Raw genomic sequence first — 23,393 nt, forward strand, 5'->3', positions numbered from 1 at the left:
TTCTGAATTGCTCCAGCAGCATCAACAGAGGATTAATTAAGCCCAATTAAGGCTGGTTTCAGCGCAGCCCCTCCCACCCTCCTCTTCCACTCCCTGGTGTCCCACTCTCTACCCTGCTGTCAGCTCCGGCTCCCAGATATCCGGGCTCCTCTGTTTCCCTAGTGTCTGCCCAGTCACTGCCCGTTGAATGAATGTATGAATGAATGAATGAATGAGGACATTTACAGCTGAACAGTTTTGGCACACTGCCTAGGCCCTCATACAAAGGTACTGCATTAAGCCTTAAGTCAAAGGAATCAAACACCAGGGAAGTGGGTGGGCCAGGACTAGCAGGTGACAGAGATATTGCGGGGCAGGGAGTGGGGAACAATGGCCTTCTGGAGGAGGGGGTATCACAGTGTAGAGGTACTTGTTTCAAGACCCAAAACCACCTTGTAGTTGAGTATCTGGCTTGTGCTGCAGAAGTTCTGACTCTGCCTAGAATATAACCTATGGAACAATCCAGGGCAGTACAGCTAGTCTCACAGGGGGACACTGTGAGCACAGGAGCCGTTTCACCATTTCATATTATGTTATTTTCTTTTATCCCACCAGAACTCTGTAAGGCAGGCCTTATTATCCCCATTTACAGATAAAGAAACTGAGGCTCAGAAAATTTACTCTACCCAAGAGCACTCAGTTAGAATGTGTTTGAGTCGGGATTTGAACCCAGGTCCCATCTTACTCCAATGCCCTTCCTCTTTCTTCTGTACCTCCCTGCCCTTTGCCTCAAGTGTAGTCCTTCTACCCGTGGTTCCTCCCTGTGATCCTGGAGGGCACTGTGAGGTGGCCGTGTGTGGCCTCAGGGTCTGTGGTCACGCTCCAGATGAGCTCTGAAAGGGCCATGTTCTCTGACTAGACAGTGGAAGTTGTCTCCACCACGGCCGGCCACAGGGCCTGGGATCCTCCCAGTCTGATGCATAGAAGATCCCTGGGTGGAAGTTAGGAGCCTACATTCTCATCTCATCTTTGCTGCCAGCTAGCTCTGTGACCTTCTATCTCTACTGTCTCTTGAAATAATGCCCCCAGGTTTGTGGGTGCAGTCACACAAACACACACATACACACACACATATACACACACATGCAGGACTTTTCCTCCGGGCAAGTTGGGGTTGTCATTTCTTTAGCTGCACACACTGGGATCCACTACGTGGCAAAGAAGTGGTCTTTGGCACCAAAGGACCCCTCCCAGACCCAGAAGTCTCAGCCCTGTGTGCCTGCAGGTGGAGTGCCCCCAGGGAAGGCCAAGGCCTGGGCCGGAGATTGCCACAGGTTCTGGAAAGTTCATGTCTCTCAAACCAGTCCTGAACAGCCAATCCTGAACCGGCGACCTTCACCTACTTCCTTCCTTCGTGGACAATTTCCTGAGCATCTACTACACCCAAGGCTGCAGGAAGGCAGGCAGAGGAGCACAGTCAGGGCTCTGTCTCCCAGAGCTCACGGGGAGGGTGTGAGCCACATCAGAGGAGTTGGGGCGGGGGGGCGTGGGTAGCCAGATCACCTCTTTAAAAAGGCTTTAAAGCCCAGCTTTGCAGGACCTGGGCAGATCACCTAACTCCACTGGGCTACAGTTTCCTCATCTGTGGCACTAATACTAATATAATATTTACTTCATTTTAGATTTAAATGGTTTCGAAAGATGAAATGAAATAATGAACATAAAGTATTTTGCACCAGACTTGGTGCATAGTAAGGGGTCAATAAAAGTCAGTCATTAGTAGGTGATCACAGCTGATGAGCGGGCCTTTGCCCGGCCATGCCTCAGGGCCACCAGAGGCAGGGACAGGGCTGCAAGGACCCTGGCAACTGTGGTGTGCGCTGAGTCAGGCCCACCCTGTGGGGTATGCAGGGAAAGACACGGCCTGGGGATCCGGCCTGTCAGCCCACACTCCCTGAAGCACATGCTGATGTTCAGGTCCCCCAGCTGGACCCACAAGCTCGGGCCCCAGAGCTCCCTGGGGCTCTCTCGGGGCTGCTTTCCCCTCAGGGGCACGCCTGGACCTCACCTCGCCAGACTCTTTGAGAGGCAGACGCACACAACCAGGGCCTGCGCCCTGCGGAGAGGTGGGCCCTCATCTTGGCAGGTGTGTGCGCGGCCTCATCCATGGGATGGGGCAGATGCCAGGATGGTCATGGTGGAGGGTAAGAGCACATTTCCAGACGGCGCTGCCGGTCCTCGCCATGTTCCAGCTTGTTGACACAGTGATGGCATAATTACAGTTTCAATCACAGATTAATAATAAGTCATTTTTGCAAACGAGGAGGCAGGTCTGCACTGGAAAGGGCCCCATAGGGCCTGTCGCCGCTGCTATCTGAGGCTGCTGGCCGCTGTTTGATGTTTTCTGCCGAGCTGAGACTTTTCTAAGGACGATCATAATAACAACAACCACCCAGGTAACAATATCCCTGGCTGCCCATTGGCCTCTGGATGGAAGGAGATGATAATGGAATTTGCTTTGGAAGAGGCATCTGCCTGTATGTGTGTGTGTGTGTGTGTGTGTGTGAAGATCTGGGGGTGAATGCTCGTGGGTGCTGGTTTGTGTGTGTTGATGTGTCCGTGTGAGCATGTGTGTATATTTGGGAGTGTGTGTGTCCATGTGACGTTAGCAGTGCCCAGAGGGACCAGTCCCCACACAGGCAGGCTGAGGCCCCTCTCGCCTCCCTCGTCCACCCACGGCGGGGCTGTGCTAGAGGACTGGGAGGGACAGAGGAGGCTCTGGACCCCCAAGGTGCCCCCCGGAGAGAGCTTTGGGTGTGGCAGGGCCCAGGCCGGCCTGACACCCCGTGGGGCTCCCAGGTAGGGCTGAGAAGCTGCTGGATGGCTCTGTTCCGAGAGGGGTTGGCGAGGAGCTAATAATAACAACAGTGACAATAACAACCACTTACGTGTGTTCCGAGCTTTCTTCTTTTCTCTTCTGTTATCTTTGTGATCTCATTTGATCCTCATGAGCACCCTGAAGGGAAGGAGGACAAACCTCATGACTCCCACTGGCCCCAGTGGAAATGGGCTCAAGAAGAAGGAAGGCCTGCCCGGGTGACACAGTGGCGGGCGACAGAGCTGCAGACGGTTCTGTGTGCTGGGCTGGGATCCTGGCCCTCTGCGTGGGCCTCCCACAGGCCTCCACCAGGCCCTGCACCCTCTCCGGGGCAGCTTGTGCCCCGGGCCAAGGAGCAGGCAAGGTTCAGAAGCCCGATTCACATTTGCCAAGTTCTCTTTGGAGGCAAAGGGATGCTGTGCCCCTGGGGATGACTCTGTAGACTGGGGCCCCGAGAGCTGAGCAATCCCGGGCCGGCCTCGGGCCAGCCTCTGCGAGCCTGGCTCTGCACTTGGCTTAGTCTCAGACCAGCCCAGCTGTGCCACATGAACCTGGCCCCTCACAGGACAGCGACATGGTGAGCTCATTCCCCGAGGTCAGGCCGGGCCCAGGTGGTTTTTAGCAACCCTGTGGGTGCGGCCCCGCCCAGGTGGCTGCCCGCCTGGTGCCTTAGGCGAGAGCACAGCGCCCCAGAGGAGGCGGGGCCAAGACGGAGGCACTCACACGGGCTTGGCTCCCTGCTGTCCAGCCCTGCCCACTCCCCAAGGGGCCCCTGGCTCTTCCTGGTGCCCCTAGTTCCCGTGTACCCCTGAAGGTCAGGCCTGGTGTCTGCTCCACTAGCAAATGTCGGACTGCCGTGGAGTTCAAAGCACTTGCAGGCGACATTCAGTTATGCTCAAGTGGAGGGAGGGCCCAGGGAGGCAGGTGGACGCTTCCATTTCTCGGCTGGAGAGACATCACTCAGAGGCAGCCAATGAATCAGGCCGGGGCCCAGCCTGGGCAGCCTGACGGGGCTCTGTCCAGGGCCCTACCCTGGGGCTGGGGCAGGAGTGGGAACCCAAGCCGGAGCCCTGCCTGAAGGGCCCACCCCAGAGCCCCTGCATGGGGAGGCCCGTGGGGCTGCGACATAACCAAGTCCCTTCTCTCCCAGGAGCAGACCTGGGGTTCCCCAGACCTCTGCCTCAAGGACTCCGGAATAAAGAGCTAGTGTGTCGCTACCCTGGGACTCAGGGCTCCTCACAGACTGACCCCCATCCACCCCTCTGACCACACGACGCTTCCAGAAATTCACCTTCTCAGGGCCTTTGCCTGATCAGCTCCTACCACCACCGTCGCCCCGTCCATGGTCAGTAGCATTCTTCCTCCTCCTCTCCTTCTGTGTGAAGCTTGGCCAACTTTCAGACCACTGCTCAAATTCCCACTTCCTTCCGATGTGCCAGCACAGTGTCTGGCTCGGAGGGGCCTCAATGAGCATTTCCCAAATGAACCAATGAGTGAGTAGCCAGAGAACCAGAGCCTGGCCGGTCGGCCCTGGCGTTACCTGGTTGCTCTGACCTCTGAACCCTTGAAGAGAAATGTAAAGTATCTGGGCTTTTCTCTGAGTGGAGTTAAGCCCCAGAAGCCAGGCGGGGCTGAGTCTCCCTCTCCCTGCGTCACTGGGGGCCCCAGCACACCCCTGCACACCCACGGGGCGCTCCAGATCCACATTCTGGTGAATGGACCCAATAATGGGAGGAGCTGGGCAAGCCAATGGTGGAATTTTTTAAAAATACACAGTCTCTTCCCCTCTTCGTCACAGGCACTACTCTCCAGTCACTAAGGGTATTAGATATGTTCTTCTGTGCTGGACTTCTGTTTTCTGTTTTCCATTTTGTTTTTGCCTCTGTTCCCTGCCTGTAATAATAACAGTAGATAAGAATTACTGAGTGATTCCTCTGGGCCAGGCACTGTTCTAAGAGCATCGTGTATATTAAGTCACTTAAGTCCTGTATAAGCCAGTAGTTCTCAATCGGGGTCGATTTTGCCCCCAGGGGACATGTGGCAATGTCTGGAGACATTTTCGGTTGTCATGACTGGGGGCAGCAGGTGCTACTGGGATCCAGTGCTTAGGGGGATAACAGTGCACACAGGACAGCCCCTCACAGCAAAGAATCATCCCGCCCCAAATATCAACACTGTCGAGGCTGAGAAACCTTGCTCTAATCCTTAGAGTCTAAGATATTGTCTATGATTATCATCTAATTTTCCCACTGAGAAAACTGAGACCCAGAGAAGTTAAGTAACTTTCCCAAGGTCACTCAGCTAGTCAGCAGGTTGTTTTAACCCAAGCAGTCTGGGGCCACCGTCTTCGCCTCACTTTGTGGCATCTCACATCTGCCCTGTGGCCAGGATCCCCTTCCTTGTGGGCGGCCCTATCTGCTTACCCATTGACATCACCTCTCAGTCAGAGGGAGGAACGGTCCCACCAGGGCCCGGCTGAGGGACCCAGAGTGTTTAGCCATATTCCACGACCCCTGAGAACCTGGGACGTCCTGTGTCAAGCCTGCCTCAGTCCCGCAGCCCACGCTGACCTCCCTTCTCTGAACTGGGTCACAGCCCCATGCATGATGCCTGGCTGTCTATGTGCAGGGATCTTACGGAGGGCAGAAAGATGCTGGGGGCAGAGGCCACACCTCCTCCTGCATCCCCACCCCTCTAGGTGCAAGGCCCTGCGCCCACACTTGGGCCTTACTCAGCCCTCTGTGGTTTGACATATGACATGAGGGTGTGGGTATGGAGGTTCCAGCACAGGCGAGGATAGGGATGACTGGTGAACAGACGTGAGGCCAGCCATCAGACCACCTCCAGGCGCCATGGGGCCTGGGCTGGAGAGGAAGCGGCGGTTGAAATGAGGAACATGTCTGGCTTTCCAGACAGCAGGCAGGAGGAAGAGGCCCTGTGCAGAGGGAAGGAGAGGCCAGGACTGACACCATCCGTCTCAGGATGCAGGCCCCTGTTTGGCCAGGCCTCCAGCTACTCTCCCACTTGTGAGACAGTTGGCCAGGGTGAGGGGTGCAGGCTGGAGCTGCACCCAGGAAGGAGCCAACTGGTGCGGTGGGAGAGCTCCCCACTTGCCAGACCATTGCTTCTGGGGGGGGATGGCAGGGAGGGAGGGACCCTTCCTTCTCCCCACCCAACCTGATGGGCAGGACATGACACAATCCAAGTGCTCCCAGCAGATCCTGCGGCCCATCCCCTGCCTGCTAGAGAAACATCGGAGGAGACATAGGCCAAAACCAAGAAAAGATCCTCGAGGGGATGTGAGAATGAGGGGAAGCCCACAAGATGAAAGATGAAAACCCCTAGAGGAGGAAGCCCAGCTCAGGGGTGGGAGTAAGTTGCTTCCTGCAGGAACCCCTTACAGGCAGCAAGGGCCTCCACTGGGCCCCTCACCCTGGCTGCTCCCAGACCTGCCAAGGATGCCCATTTCCTGGGAGCAGCACCCTTGGCCTCCCTGGCGTCTTGCTCTGGCCTCACAGCCACCCAGAGTGAGCAGGTCTGCTCCCCTTGTCAGTGGTCAGGTCCTCCAGATGCTCCCAGATACATCAGCTCTTCCCTTCCTGCAGTTCAACAGCTCCCTCCTGCCTCTGCAGGAGACCTTCTGAAGACATACTTAAAGAAAAGGGGAGAGACAGGAAAAGCAATAATAAAAAGTACCTTATTGTACTTTAATATATTATCTCATTCATCCTCATAACATGCTCATTGCTATGTCCCCAGCACGTCTCACAGTGCTGAGCACAATAAGCGTTTGTTTGAAAATGAGTGGGCCACCCAAAAGTGAAATTAAGAAAACAGTGCCATTTACAATAGCATCGAAAAGAATGAAATACTTAGAAATAAATTTAACAAAAGAAGTACAACAACTTATACCCTGAAAATTACAAAACTTTAAAAGAAATGAAAGAGGAGCTAGATAATTGGAAAAACATCCCACGTTTATGGATCAGGAGACTTAACAATGTTAAGATGGCACTACTCCCCAAATTGATCTACAGATGCAGTGCAATCCCAGCTGACGTCTTTGTAGAAACTGGAAAGCTGATTCTAAAATTCAGATAGAATTGCAAGAGACCCAGAGTAGCCAAGATAATCCTGAAAAAGAAGAACAAAGTAGAAGGACTCACTCTTCCTGATTTATAAACTTACTACAAAACAACTGTAATCAAGACAGTGTGGTACTGGCACAAAGATAAACATAGAAATCAGTGGAATAGAATTGAGAGTCCAGAAATAAACCCATACATCTATAGTCAACTGATTTTCGACAAGGGTGCCAAGACCATCCAAGCGGGGGAAATCGTTTTTTCAACAGATGGTGCTGGGACAACTGGATTTCCACACACAAAAGAATAAAGTTGAAAAAAAAAAAAAAAAAGAATAAAGTTGGACCCTTACCTCATACCATATATAAAAACTAAGTCGAAATGGATCAAAGACCTAATGTAGGAGTTAAAACTATGAAACTCTTGGGAGAAACATAGGGATAAGCCTTCATGACCTTGGATCTGGCAAGGAATTCTTACATATGACACCAAAAGCATGAGCAACAAAAGAAAAAATAGATATATTGGACCTCAACAGAATAAGAAACTTTTGTGCATCAAAGGACACCACCAAGAAAGTGAAAAGACAACCCACAGAATCAGAGAAAATATTTGCAAACCATATATCTGATAAGAGACTTGCATCCAGAATATATAAAAACTCTTACAACTCAACAATAAAAGGACAAATAATCCAATTTAAAAATGGGCAAAGGAGATGAACAGACATTTCTCCAAGACACGCAAATGGCCAATAAGCACATAAGATATTTGACGTCATTAGTCATCAGAGGAATGTAGATCAAAACCACTTCATACCCACTAGGATATCTAGACTCAAAAAGTCCGATAATAGCAATTATTGGCAAGAATGTGGAGAAATCAGAACCCTCATACATTGCTGGTGGGAATGTAAAATGGTGCAGCCACCTTGGAAATTAATCTGGGAACTCTTCAGAATATTAAAGATAGAGTTACCATATGACCCAGCAATTCCACTAGTAAGTATATACAGGCATACCTTGTTTTATCACACTTTGCCTCACTGGGCTTCACAGATATTGTGTTTTTTACAAGTCAAAGTTTTGTGGCAACCCTACATCGAGCAAGTCTATCAGCGCCGTTTTTCTAACTGCATTTGCTCATTTTGTGTCTCTGTGTCACATTTTGGTAATTCTCAAAATATTTCAAACTTTTTCATTACTATTATATTTGTTACGGTGATCTGTGATCAGTGATCTTTGATGTTTACTACTGCAAAAAATTACAACTCGCTGAAGGCTCAGATGATGGTTAGCATTTTTTAGCAATAAAGTGTTTTTTATTTAAGGTATGCACATTGTTTTTAGACATGATGCTATTAAACAAGTAATAGACTACAGCATAGCATAAACATAACTTTTGTATGCCCTGGGAAACAAAAAATTGTGTGATTCGTTTTATTTCGATATTCACTTTAGTGCAATGCACTGGAACCGAACCTTCAATATCTCCAAGATAAGCCTATACCCAAGAGAAATGAAAACATATGGTCACACAGAAACTTGTACATGCATGTTTATAGCAGCATTATTCATAAGAGGGAAAAGGTAGAAACAACCCAAGTGCCCATCAACAAGTAAATGGATAAACAAAATGTGGTGTATCCAGACAGTGGAATATTTTTCAGCCAAAATTAGTGAACATTAATGGAAATTATGGACTTTGGCTGATGATGATGTGTCAACGTTGGTTCATTGATTGTAATGATTCGGTGTCACACTGTATCACATGGGACGTGTGGGATGGTAGGGGAGGCTGGGTTTGAGGGTAGGGGTATGTGGGAATTCTGTACTTTCAATTTTGCTGTGAACCTAAAATTGCTCTAAAAATGGTCTATTATTCTGAAAGTAAAAAAAAAGTGTTGCTACATGCTACAACATGGATGAAACTTAAAAACATGATTTTAAGTGAAAGAAGCCAGTCACGAAAGACCATAGTACATAATTCCATTTATATGAAATATCCAGAACAAAGGAAATCTATGAAGACAGAAAATAGATTAGTGATTCCCTAGGGCTCGTTGGAGGGAGGGAGTTGGGGGAAGAAAGTGGGTGATAGCTAAAGCATACTGGATTTCTCTTTAGGATGATGAAAATGTTCTAAAATTGACGGCAGTGGTTGAACATATCTTTGAATATTCTAAAAACCATTGAACTGTACACTTTAAATGGGTGAATTGTGTGGTATATGAGCTATATTTCAAAATATAGTTGTTATTTTAAAAAGCTGTAAAGAAAAAGACATTTTTTAGACAACTGAAACTAAATACAGACCGTGGATTAGAAAATTGGTCAATATTAAAGTTTTCTGACTTGGATAACTGAAAAAAAATTGATGGACAACTCTGTAAAGTAGGCACTATCATTATTCCCATTTTACAGCTGCAGCAGCTGAGGCATGGAGGCATCAAGTTACTTGCCAAGGATCACACAGCAGTTTAAGAACCCATAGTCTTTACCGTCTGCTTGTTTCTCCTGGCACCCTGATCTTTTCCTTTATAGCACTTGTCACAATTTGTAATTTTATATTTTTTGTTCTACCAGACAATAAGCTCCCCGAGGGCAGAGACAGGTCTCTTCTGTTCATCACTTCTCCATTTTTTTTTTTTTTTTTTTTTTTGTGGCCGTGCCGTGTGGCTTGTGGGATCTTAGTTCCCCGACTAGGGATTGAACCCAGGCCCCTGGCAGTGGAAGCTCAGAGTCCTAACCACTGGACCGCCAGGGAATTCCCTCCATAGGTTTAAACAAACATTTATGGAGCCTATTTACTATAAGTGAAGCCTGTATGTGTAAGAGTCAGTGAAAATATTTAGTACAGGTCTTGGCTCATTGTGGGTGTTTAATAGATATTTGTAGTTTGGATGGATGGAAGGATGAATGGATGAATAGATGGATGGATACATGGGTGGGTGGATCGATGGGTGGTTGGAAGGGTAGATGGGTGTGTGGATGGGTAAATGGGTAAATGAATGGATGGATGGATGGATGGGGATGGATGGGTGTCTAGATGGGTGGAGAGGTGGGTTCTGGACAAAGGCTGACTGGGCCTGCCCAGGACCACTAGTTCCTGGCCTTATGCTTCTCACATAGCTACCCTTTTCCTCCTACCCCGACCCTCTACCTCTGCCCCAATCTTCAGGCTCATCACATCCAGAGACCCACACCAAGTGCACAACCTCTCCTCTCTTCCTCCATCAAGGTTATCCAAACCTTCCCCATTTTTCAAGGCCTTGTCAGGCCCTACATCCTCCAGGAAGTCTTCCTAGCCTGCCCCTTTCCTACACTCCTTCTAATGCATAATATTTGATGGACATCCCCTCTCATCCCTGGTCATTCCCTGTAGATGTCCCTATCCTGAGATGCAGACCTGGAACTCGGGGAGGGTAGAGGCCTTGGCTCCCTCCTCCTCTGCTGTCCCAGGGGCCGGTCAGTGGCAGGCACTGGGTAAAGCCTCTGCATTGGCCACCACACGGGTAGGAGTCATGGCCTCTCCCTTGGTAGAGAGGGAGTTACTTGCCAAGGACTCCCTCTGGAGGGAGGGAGGAAGGCCCAGGCGCTGCAGGGAGGAAGGCCCTCAGCAGCACCAGCTCCACAGGGACAGCCAGGCCCAACCCAGGTGGAGGCTGGACCAGAGCCTGACCCCTGGACCAAGCCGGGGCTGGGCTGGCAGGGGGACATAGGCGAGCTGGCCACAGCAGGGGCCAGGCGTGGGCGCCTGCCTCCCCACCCAAGCCTGAGCTGACCAGCCCCCAGGCAGGCTGGAGGCCTGTTTGCCTTGGCCCTGGGCCAGGGCCGCCCCGCCAGTGAGTAATGCGTGAGGACTGGCTGGCTCCAGTTCAAGGGAAACGGGCTGGAGACAGGGCCTCCTCGGCCTGCGCACGGCTAGATTCTGGGGGCGGCTTCCCAGAAAGTGTCTGCTGAGGCTGCCTCAGGGCCACTGCTGGGCCTGACACACCCCCTTCTCCCTCCCCCTCCTTCCCCTCCTCCTCCATAAGGACCACGGAGAGGCAGAGCTTGAGTTCCCAGGAGAAGATCCTTGAGCGTCGCCAAGGACCCCAGCAAGCCACCCACACCCCAACGGAGCTGGCCCTTCCCTGGTGCTGTCAACCCACACTTTTAGAGCACCTACTGTGTGTATGGCAGGGACCTGCTGTCAGGGAGTTCATGGGAGTTCAGCGGGTGGGGCAGGGGGCAGGAGGGGAGAGGAGGCCCCAGAGGCTGTGGGTGCTCATACTGGAAGCACGGGTACTAGGGGAGACCTCTCAGTTACCTGCCCATATCCCAGGCTTCTGGGGGAGGGCACTAACACTGAGGCCCAGAGAACAGGAGTGACTTACCCAAGCCACACGGGGAGTTAACTACAGCAAGATAAGAACCCAGGCCTCCTGACCATGAGTGCCCAGCCCCTGGCTGCTCTGACGGGGGGCCCTGGCTTTAAAACTGCATGCCTCTCATGGCTGGAGGGACACTGCCTAGGATATTTCTATTTCCAGGCTGGGTCCTCCTGGGGCTTTCCTAAGGGCTTCCGTAACCTTACAACTCTGCCCCTGCTGAGTGGCCTCTGCTTGCTTAGGATCCAAGTGACCACCCAGGTGGGGAGCGTGCCATGGCCATCATCAGTGTCAGGAGGGGCAGAGATTCCCAGCTCTCCTGTCCCATTGGGAAGGCTTTGCAGCCAGGCATGTCCTATGCCCCTCCTGGCCTCTATCTATGGTCAGTCTTCAGAGCTGCAAACTACAGAAGATCATTCTAGCTGAGTTAAGCACAAAGGAAAAGTCCTGACCGGATCCTGGTAGGTCACAGAATCAACAGTGGGCCAGAGAACTTCTCCATAGCAGGGAGGGCTGGCAAAACCCCACCACAGAGCTGCCTCTTGAGATCCCACTGGCCACCCTCACCCCACCCCCGGAGCTCCAGATGACTCTCCTCTCCCCGCTGACATCTGCACTGGACACCAAACACCGGACTGTGCTGTTCGCCCCACGGACGCTGCTCTTCCCCAGAAATGGGATGTGGCCCCTGCCCACCCCTAGAATCATTCTCCTGCCTCCTGCTCCTCTGTTCCCTCATTCTGACTCCAACACCAGCGCAGGGGCATCTGATTGGCCAATCCCAGGTCACGTGCCTATACTTGGCCACTAGGGAAGCTGGGAAAGCAAGTATCTTGCTCTGTAGTCTCTCAGAGAATTTCCCAAGCCAGGTAGAGAGCCCAGGTGGCATACAGGCAGATCAATAACAGACGCCTTCTTGCTCACATTCCCCCACCTCCCAGTCTTTGCTCATCCCACTCCCGTCCAGACTGTCAAAAGTGCACACAGGCACAGAAGGGTGTTGCTGAAGGGCTTTGAGTTCAGTCTGTAATTGTATCATGTACGGAAAATTCTCAGCAGAGGGCGTGGTGCACAGTCCGTGTTGAATACAGTAGGGTTCTTCTCCCCAGGGAGTGTGCAGATGTAGGAGCTGAGGGAAAGTGACCTGTGGTTCAGCTAGCTGGTGTTAGGATCTGGCCCAAGGCAGACAAGGATGGGGGTTATAAGGAAGTGTCATATAAAGTGCTGCAGAATCTGATTCGTGCCAACAGAAGAGACTGGAAGGCTTCTTGGAGGAGGAGATATTTGAGCTGGACATTGAAAGAAGAGAGAAGGGGGGAAAGACATTCCAGGCCAAGAGTCTGTGCGAAAGTGTGGAAACGTGAAAGTGCGTGGCTTTTACAAACAAAACTCAGATCTGGGTTTACAGAATGCCTTCTGCCATAACCAGGAGTATCAATCAGCAGGGCGACAAGCATGGGTACAGGGAGAATGGCTAGGAGGCCTCTGAATTAATCAGGCCAGAGGCCAGGAGTGCCTAAGTTGAGGTAGTGGCAGGGAAAAGAAAACGATTTGACATCCAGAAACTTCCAGGGAATTCCCTGGCGGTCCAGTGTTTAGGAAACCGCGCTTTCACTGCCGAGGGCGTGGGTTCGATCCCTGGTCAGGGAACTAAGATCCCGCAAGCCGTGCAGTATGGCCAAAAACAAACAAACAAAAAACCCAACAAACAAAAAAAAACAACAACAGAAAAAGCAGAAACTTCCAATCCAGGGCAAGAGAAAAACAGATGGGGAGGAGCAGAGGGAATGGGGAATGAGGTGACGCTGCTTTCTGGCAGGTAGATCTGAGGGCTGAATCCTGCATTCAGGGCCCCTTTATATGATGGGCTCGAGACAACACAGCAAAGGCTAAAGTTGCCAGGGAGCCCTTCCCTTTCCTTCTGCCATATAGTCCTCAGGCGTGCTTAGAAGGAGGATGAGGGAAAGAGGAAAGGAAGGAAGGAAGGAACGAAGGGAGGGAGGGAGGAAAGAAAGAAGGAAAACATGGTACAAACAGTTTTCAAAGATAACTGGCACCAAAATGAGGGACTAAACCAAGGATGATGAACTCATGGGATCCAGGGAACGAGAGACTCAAGCCAGCAAAGGGGTGGAGGGATGCTTCGGGGTCACTGCTGTGCATCAATAAGGTCCATGAGGCAACCCGTCCAGAAGGGGCAGAAGGATGGATACTTGAGGAGGAAAAACACTGAACTGACAAATTGTCTGATAGGTTTGACCTTAAGGAAAAGTCAAGAAGCGCTTGAAGTATATTGAGAAGTGCCTGAAGTGTATGGAAAGCAAACTACAATGAACTCTAAGGCAATGAAAAGAACCTAGGCAAGTCTTAACTCCAGGAATACCAGAGTTGTGTAAGGAAAGAAATGCAATCATAGTACACTCCATGGCTCAGCAGTGAACAAGACTGGCATAGTTCCAATAGTGTAAGTATTGACTATTGATGAGAAGGGAAGTAGTATGAAGATTCAAGACAGTGATCCCTAACTAGAAAGTTAATAGAAAGTTAACCGATAATATTTAAAATTAATGCATTAAGGAATATCAGAATATTATTTAGAAATATGGTGATATAGTCACAGCTGTAATGTAAATTACCCCTGAAAAGTAGCACTGAAGAAATTGAGAAGGGTTTAACATTTTTTCTTAACACACTTTTGTAGCTGTTGAATATTTGATAATGAATATATATTACTTTTACAACATTTTAAACCAATAAAATATTTTTAAATACTAAAGAAAAAAAGAGATATGGTAATAAATACCAAAAGAAACAGCTGGAAGAGTTGAAAAGGTTATTTCTGGGAAACTCAGGGGAAGAAAGAAAGGACAGGGGACTGCTGTATTTCATTGTAAGGCTTTCAATTACCTTTGACTTTTAAAATTTTGTGCATGAACTTGAAAAAAGTTTTTAATTCCTTAAAAATAAATGGCCACAAAGAATAACAAATCAAGAGGAAAAAATAGGCAAAAGATATAAAGAAATTCATGAAAGAAATGCAAATGTCCCCCAAATACATGGAAAAAAATTACATCCACACACACCATTCCACTCCCTAATGATGAAAAAAAACATCAGAAGTAGCTGTGCATTCATGGACCTGGAACATGATCTCATTAGATTATTAAGAGTCTGGAGGACGGTACAGTTTACAAAACAATACTATAGTGTCATTTTATAACAATTTAACAACTTTTCTTCGAGCACCTACTACTATGGTAGGCACATAAGAATGTATTTTTTAAAAAGTCTAAAAGGGATGTGCTCAGATGTCAGCAGGTTCAATGTGATTGTGGAACTAAAGGTAATTTTTAAAGTTATTTTCCCTTTTTCTTAATTTAGTCTAATTTTTAGTGAACCTAGCTTGCTAAGTTTTGCTGAACAACAAAACAAATGAAATTTTATTTTTCCATTTACCTATTTGGAGCACCCTAAAATATGAAATAAAACAATGAACATTGGTTTGGATAAGCACCCAATTACTAACCCGCTCAGACACTGCAGAGAGTGTATCATGCCAATTTGTACACCTCAGGGCTCAATAGAGTCTGGCACATAGCAGGTCCTCAAACGAACAACTAGACAATCAAAATTAAGCAGGGGCTGGTGGGATATTGTAGGCAGGGGGCTTACTGTACATGTGTGAGCCTCCAATATGTATGTGGAACACAAATAACTACATGCTAAAAGGATTAAGAGGAGGGATGTATATAAAACACTTAGCATAGCGCCTGGCGCTTTGTAAGTGCTCAAGAAATATTAGCTACTATTTGTAATAATAGTTGTAAGAGTAGTTATCATTGTTCTGATAGTACGTAGGACTCCAGAAATTCCACCACTCATGCAGCTGCCCAGCCACAAGGCTCTTTGTCGGAGCCCTAAACAGTCATGAGGACAGGAACCCCTTTACCTCCTCCCACCACCCTCCCTCCTCCTCCTTCTCCTCCCCTTGCTGCCCACCGCCCACCGGAGCAAGCCTGGGGGGCAGTGCAGCCTGAGTGCTCCCCCGAGGCTGGCCACCAGGTCCCAGGGATCCCACAGCCAGAATGTCCGGCTCATTCTCTCCCTGCCCCACAGGACCAATGAAGACACGCCACACGGGCTGTGTGCGCTCCTTAGGTCCTGGAAGAGAGAGGGAAAGGGACAAACCTAGGGGAAACAGGACTGATTCGGGGGGAAGGGATTGCATGCCATTGATCCTCTTTTTACAAAATAGACTCTCACTGAAGTATAATACATACAGAAAAGTGCACAAATCGTAAGTGTACAGCTCAATGAATTTCCGCAAACGGAACGTCCCATGTAAAGAGCCAGTTGATTAAGAAACAAACAGCATCATCAGCCCCCAGAAGTTCCTCTCATGCCCTTTCCTGACATCTAACACCGTAGACCCATTTTGCCTGACGTGGAACTTTATACAAATGGAATCATACTTGTGTGGGTTTTGTGTGTGGGGCTCCTTCAGTTCAGCACTACGCCTGTGACTTTCGCTCTCTCGTTGTGTGCAGTTGTAGTTCTTTCCTTCCCATGCTGCATGGCATCCACTGTATAAATAAACCACATTTTTAAAAAATCCATTCTACTTTTGATGGACATTGGAGTTGTTTCCAGTTTGTGGCTGTTTGAACAGTGCTTCTATGAGTATTCTAATATTCAAAAGGCTCAGGCGTTTTGGTGAATGTACATATGCATTTCTGATGTGAGTATGATTAGCTTCAGTAGATACTGACAAGCAGTTTTCCAAAAATGGTTAAACCAATTGATACCCCCAACATCCTCACGAGAGAGTTCCAGTTGCTCCACACCTTCGCTCCTGTTCAGTATCAAGTGGTACATCTTTTAAACGAATACTAGCATCCTTTAAGTTCAGCTCCAATACTAGACCAGCATGAAAATGAATGATCTACAGAAATGTCTGTGATGTATCATTAAGTGACAGAAGCAGGTTGCAGGCCAATATGCATAACTAGATTCCATTCATGAAAATTGTGTATGTGCATAGGCAGAAGCAGGGGCCAAGTTCAGAAGGGGATGAATCAAAGCCTCCTGTGATCATGATTATTTCTGGGGAGTGGCATTGGAAGGCATAATTTTAAATGTTGAGATTGAGGATAATTTTTACTTTTGTGATTTTCAGTATTTTTGAAGTTTGGAAAAAAAGCTGCATAAATAAAATAAAATTCTCCATCCCCCATGCCCCATGCCCATGACACACCATTCCATTACCTAAGACTGGCAGCCTGACCCTGTCTTTCTTGTTATTCCCAGCATTCTCTCCTGCTCTGGAATTACCCTGGGCAGGGCCTCTGGGACAAGTCTCCTGGGCACTGTAATTTCTCAGGCTGCAGTGTGTCATTAGAAGATCTGGTGTTGGTGACATGAGGCCTGGACGCAGCAAAGATTCCAGACCCTGATGGGACAGGACAGCCCAACCACAGAGCAAGTCTCCTGGCAGAGATACCCCTGGAGTCTTGAGCTGCCTCAACAGAACCTGGGCCTCAGGATGTATCTTAACCTCGAGGAAAGAAACCAGAAAAACTGCTCTTTCGAAGCTGCAGCCTCCCATGGGGGCTCAGGACTCAGAACAAGAGCTGTGGAATTAGGCAGACCTGGGCTCCTGCTCTACTCCTCCCTGGGCCTCCATTTCCTTACCTGTAAAATGGACTAATGACAACCCTTACCTTAGAGACAACACCAAGTGCCTTGCTGAGAGCGCCTGGCACAAACTTTGTCGTCAGTAAACATAGGCTGCTGTTATTATTATGATTGCGGTGGCAGCTGTTACCATCATCCCAAGAGGCAAAGTTCTGCACATACCTTTTTGGGGAAAAATATAAGAATGCACTCTTTCTTCTCACAAATATTATGAAACAAGTACAAACCTACTTTTCTTGGGGGAAAACTAAATTCATCTGAAACTTGAATGCATTTATTTCAGTTGGAAAGTTGAGTAGTCATTCAACACTGATTCATCCAAGGAATATTTGTCAAGCGCCTACTATGTCCCAGGCACTGTCCTAGATACTGGAGATATGGCAGTGACCAGCGCTTCCCATCTACTAGGGGAGTCAGACAATAACCAAATCAATAAACAGATTATAATAAAATGCTAAACATGTATTCAATACAGTACAAATAATGCCGACCAGTGCTATGAAGAAAAGTAAAGCAGGATAAGAGGAGCTATGTGCTGGGAATGCTATCTGATGCGTTCAGCTGAGCCAGGGCTCTGCTCTGGAAATTTCTCTCTCCTTGGCTGAGTGAGGAAGCCCAGGAGGCACTGGCCTTGGCCGGGTCTCCACTGACACTGGCCTGGGCTGAAACTGTCTCCTGTGCCTGGGGAGTTGGGTGGGGTTTGAGGAGGAGGGTGAGAGGGGCTGCCAGTGGCTTTTAGGAGGTGAAGCTCCAGCAAGGGGGTATTTCCATGTAGCACTGGACCACATGGGGAAACTGTGCCCTTAGAGGGCAACCAGCAGTCCCTCCAGGGACACCAGTGGGGGAAGCCCCTCAGTTCGTGTCAATCACAGCAGGTAATTACTAAGCACCTACCATGAGCCCAGAGCTGGGCTTGGTGTGATGAAAGATGTGATTCAAGTAAGTATGTGAAAAAAACAAAACAAAACAAACAAAAAAAGTAAGTATGGGGGCTTTCCTGGTGGCGCAGTGGTTGAGAATCCGCCTGCCAATGCAGGGGACACGGGTTCGAGCCCTGATCTGGGAAGATCCCACATGCCACGGAGCAACTAAGCCCGTGAGCCACAACTACTGAGCCTGAGCATCTGGAGCCCGTGCTCCACAACAAGAGAGGTTGCGACAGTGAGAGGCCCGCGCACCGCGATGAAGAGTGGCCCCCGCTTGCCGCAAATAGAGAAAGCCCTCGCACAGAAACGAAGACCAAACACAGCCAAAAATAAATAAATAAATAAATAAATTTATTAAAAAGAAAAAAAGTAAGTACGCGAGCTGGTGCCTGACCTCAAGGAGCTCCAGTCCTGCTGGAGATACAAGACCAATCTCCACAAGAAGAAGAAAGCAAGACAGATTGGGTCAAGTGTCTGGGTGGGTGGAACAGGCCATGGGTTCATCGGTATGGCAAATCACCCAATCTCAGTCCGTGGCACAAAAAAGTTGTACATTCACACAGCCTGCTGCAGGCCCAGTGGCTTTCCAGGGCAGCGATTCAGGGATCCAGGCTGTTCTCATCTCATGCCTCCATCTTCCAGTTCCCTGCGGCAGAGGGAGAGAGGGGGAGCTGGATCACCTCTCAGCAGTTCTTTACGAGGCCCCTCCACTTGCAGCCCATCGGCCGGAACTAGTCACGTGGCCCCAAACAAACTGCAAGGAAGGCTGGGAAATGGGGGCCACATAGCTATGGATGAAATGTCTGAGAATGAAATGTCTCTGCCACAGCTGTTTATTGCTACCAGGACCCAGCAAGCTGATGGAGGAAAAGGAATTTGAAAGGGGCATTGCACAGAGCAGGGGAGTGCCATGCTCCAGAAAAAAAAAAAAAAAAAAAGGCCCGGGAGAGACTTCAGGAGAACTGCCAGGCGTGACCTTGCCACCTCTTGGCTGGGTCTCGACGAACTCACCGATCTCTTCCATCCTCAGTTCCTTCTTCTAAAAGGTCCCATCTGGAATCTTTAAGAGAATGTGTGTGAAGGGCTCTCTGCACTGTTGAGAACAAATGGAATATCGTTATCTACAAATTAGCCATATTTTCTTTCGGGTTCAATGCAGCCCTAAGAGACACATTCTGTTTCTACCTCCAGGGCCTCTGTGTCCTGCCTGTAAATCCAGGGCATAGATTCCATCTCATACTTTTCCACCAAAGCGCCCGCCTGGGCCTGGGACCACGCTGAAAGCAATACTGGGAGCAAGGACACATCCTCCAAGTTTCTTGTTGTCTCACTCAATAATTCACGTCAAGTTTACATTCTACTGCATAACACACATGGGCTTGTCTTAAGATAAGACAATCATATTCTTTCTCCCCCGAATCACCTTAAAAAGGCAGCTCCAGGAAAGCGCCTCAGGTTTATTTATCAGCTTCGCCCGGCCTGGGGTACGTGTGTCTATGGGATGACCTCGGAGCTGGGGTCTGAGATCCCGAGGCACTCAAATCCCAAGGAAGTCCCATCATACAGGCTCCCTAGAAAGACGGCCCCAGCTCTCCTCGTCTCTGTGGCTCTAGTGGGCACTAAATAGAGCCCAGAGTGAGCCCAGCCTGGCACCCAGGCCAGGCACCCTTGCCCACCCCTCACCCCCAGCCATGAATCGTTCCTGATTAGTCAAAGCACTTGCATTGGTCCGAACTCACCAAGGGCCTCCTGCAGCGGCCACTTTGTGTTCGCTAGATTAATTGCAGCTGGGGGAGGGGAGGGAATCCATTTTTAGAAAATCATTACTTTCGGAAAGAGAGGGGGGCGCTCCTGGTTGGGGAAAACCGCTGAGCTGGCAACTCGGGCCTGCTGCTTCAGCGCCAGGCAACCTGAGGCTGTGCAGGCTGCTCCGCTTGGTGGGCACCGTCCGGGGCCCATGCCCCCTCCTCCCGAGGCCAGGCATCCCAGCCCTCCTGCCCTGGCTCCCACCGGCCTTCGCTTCCTGCTCTGGCCTGGACTCGGCAGTTTGCTGGCATTCCGAGCAGCAGGGAATCACCCCGATATTGATCACCCGCCCACTGCCTTCTCTCAGCCCCCTTGCCACACAGCCCCTGTCTGTGGCCCCAGGGGAGAAAGAAGGTTGGGGACCCCTAATCACCACCGCCTTGAATTGAGCATCTAGTAGATTAAATGGCATGAAATTGCCATTTTTGTAGGTCTAAACAGTCAGATAGTAGCAACCCCACGTGGTTCAGCCTAACCATGCTATGCCTGGCTCTTCAATGCATTTCCTCACTAATCCCCCTTTTGGCCCCGTGAGGCAGGTATAATGCGCATTTGATGTTTCAGAAATTGAGGTTCAGAGAGGTTAAGTGACTTACCCAAGTGAGCACTCCAACCTTGGTCTCTCTGACTCCAAAACCCAGCACGCTGAGTCACATCCCCTGAGTCACCCACCTGCCCCGGCACTCGGCTCTCGAGTGTCTAGAGCTGTGCTCCCACGTGGTTGCGTTGACAACACGCAGACGGACAGAAAGCTCCTGGGGAGGGTGAGTGTGCAGGCCTCACCGTCAGGAAGTCTGTTTGCTGTGGGCTTGGGTGCAATTCCATCCTTCCCTCCCGCAGGCTGTATGTGGGTGTCCTGGGCAAATCACTCACCTGGGGGAGGGTCTCCTCTTCCGGAACTGGCCAAGGCCTGCCTGTGTGGTGCCGCAGTGTGGGCCTGTGGAGGGCATGCGCTGGGAAGACCCTTGGTGCACACAAATCTGTACAACCCTCAGGCACTGTTTCTACTGTTCAGCAGTCAGATCAGCCTGGTTCTTTCAAACCAGAACTTGTTTTAGAAAGAACATATGCCCGACTCAGTCACCCTTGACCCAGGCCTGCCCATAGAGATGAGATAGCACAGAGGTGATGAAATCTGACGCTATCACTTACCAGCTGGGGGACCTTGGGCAACCCTCTAACCTCAGTTTCTTCATCTGTAGAATGGGGCTCATGATAATGCATCTACTTTTAGGATAGTTTTAAGGATCATATGGCACAATCCCAATGTAAAACGCTTGGAACACTGCTACCACATAGTCAGAATACAATCAGTGCTGGCCATTATTATTATTACTATTTCCATCCCAAGCACAATTCTGCCTCTCCCTCCCTCATCAGGACAAGCACTGTCTGAACACTGTAGCAGAAATTTTTAAGGTAGTGGATCCTCAGAGGGATCCCAGAGTGCCGAAAGCTTACTGTTCAGTAGGGAAGAGAGAATCTTATACCACTGTTGTCTTCTTTAGAGCAGACATTTTTGAGAGGCTTCCTGGAGGAGGTGTGGTCTGAGTTGCATCCTGAAGGATGAGAAGAAGACAGCCAATTGAAGAAGGACCTGGAAAGCTTGCTTGGAAACACATAAGCAAGGTGTGTCTGACGAATTGCAAGTTACCCTGCATGCTGGGGACCAAGATGGGTGTGTGTGTGGTTGGGGGGGGGGGTGTGTGTGGGTGTGTGTGTGGTGGGGGGGGGGTGGGTGGGTGTGGGTGTGTATGTGTTGAGGGGGTGGCGGGTTAAGGCATGAGGTTGGCGGAGGCAGATGCTGAAAGGCCACCTGGAGTAGAGGAAGGAGGCTCTAAAAGGTCCCAAACTAAATCGTACTAGTGGGGATAGAGCAAGGGAACATACGTGAGAACTGTTTGCATTTTTTACCTGTGGATGGAATGAGGCAGGGAGGACAGGATCTGGCTGTTTATTCCATGTCGGGGGACAGGGCAGGGGAGATGGGAGAACCCAGGTTTCTGGCTGGGGCAGCTGAGGCATTGCAGGTGAGGGGAGATGAAGGCACCGGAGTGACGTGGCCACCCGGGGACAAGGTGTGGCCCAAGAAGAGAGGGGAGGACAGAACCCTGTGACACACCCCAAAATCTGACTGGTGAGCTGAGAGAGGAAGGAGAACCAGGTGACAGGAAAACTTCCCTCCAAGGGGGCATCTTCTCCTCCCCTCCACGAATCCAAACTCCTTGGCTGGAGGTCCTCGCTCCTCACTCAACACATTCTGCCTGGGCTGCTGGCCACCCTCAGGCGTGGGCGTCTTGTCCTCCAGCACCATGGAGGACACGTGTCCCCTGCAGCAGTCCTAGCGCATCAGAGGCGCCCAGGGGATGTCCGTGGTGACGGCAGCTTAGTGCCGTGTACTGCAAACATGGGGTTTCTCCTAAATGTCCTTCTTTCCCTGACCCAGAGTCAGCCACCCCACGCGGGTCCACACGCCCACAGCCCAGTTCCAACCTTGTGGGGCTGAGAGTCAAGTCCGGGTGGCAGAGGAGGGTGTGAAGGTGCTGCTGCCACAGCCCCTGCCTCCTGGACCCGGAGGCCCTGCCCACGTAGCTCGCCGGGCAAGCAGCTCAGGGCCCACCTTCGCGCTGATTTGAAGTGGTGGGACTGGAGCCCCAACAGACTCCACCAAATAACAACCCTACAGGGTTTGGACCAAGGAGTAAGGCCAAGGTCAGCCCCTGAACACCACCACCCCCAGCACTTCCTCGCCAAGTGACCTTGGGCAAGTCTTTTAACCTCTCAAAGCCTCCAGTTTTGCAGGGGGTCCTAGGGAGGATTAAATAATTCCCTTAAACGCTTAACATCATGCCTGGCAACTAGCTAAGCATTCAATAAATGGTAGCTATTATTATTATTAAAGAGCTTCCTGGCATGCTGATGCAAGTTAGAGCAAACGAAAATGCCTCTGACAGCTCCCTAATGTAACACCTTCCACCCCACCCCTCCTCCACCACTACCACCTTGGGAATTAATTACAGCCCTCCTTGGGTGTTTTCCAGACGTGGATTTTACACTTATTCTAGGTTGCAGAACTCGAATAAATGGAGGCAGGTTTCAGTTCAACTGACAAAAAGCAGCTTCAAGTGGTAGTGAGCTCCCCGTCACCTCATGTGAACAAGCTGGCCCAGATGACCATTTGGCACTAAAGCTCTAAGTTAACATTCCTCGCTATACAATTGTATTATAATTCCCTCGCATTAAACAGTGGTGCCAGTAAGCTGTAATGCTTTGTGTCATTTGGCAAAATGAAAAACTGGCAATCCTACTTTGGCCTTCCAAAAAATTTTTTCTGAAATTGTACCAGTTTGTGATATCTAAAATCTTAACTCCCACTTCAAAGAGACCCCCCTTCCTGGGTCTAAGATTTAAGACCCCCTGACATAGACACCTAAACAGCCCCATTTGGTGCCCGATTTGAACCTATTTCTTGAATCTAAAACGTGGCTCAGGGACTTCCCTGGTGGCACTGTGGTTAAGAATCCGCCTACCAATGCAGAGGACAGGGGTTCAATCCCTGGTCCAGGAAGATCCCACGTGCTGCGGAGCAACTAAGCCTGTGCACCACAACTACTGAGCCTAGAGCCCACGTGCTGCAACTACTGAAGCCTGTG

This window comes from Eschrichtius robustus, chromosome 14 (genome assembly GCF_028021215.1).
Source record: "Eschrichtius robustus isolate mEscRob2 chromosome 14, mEscRob2.pri, whole genome shotgun sequence".
Lineage (NCBI taxonomy): Eukaryota > Metazoa > Chordata > Mammalia > Artiodactyla > Eschrichtiidae > Eschrichtius > Eschrichtius robustus.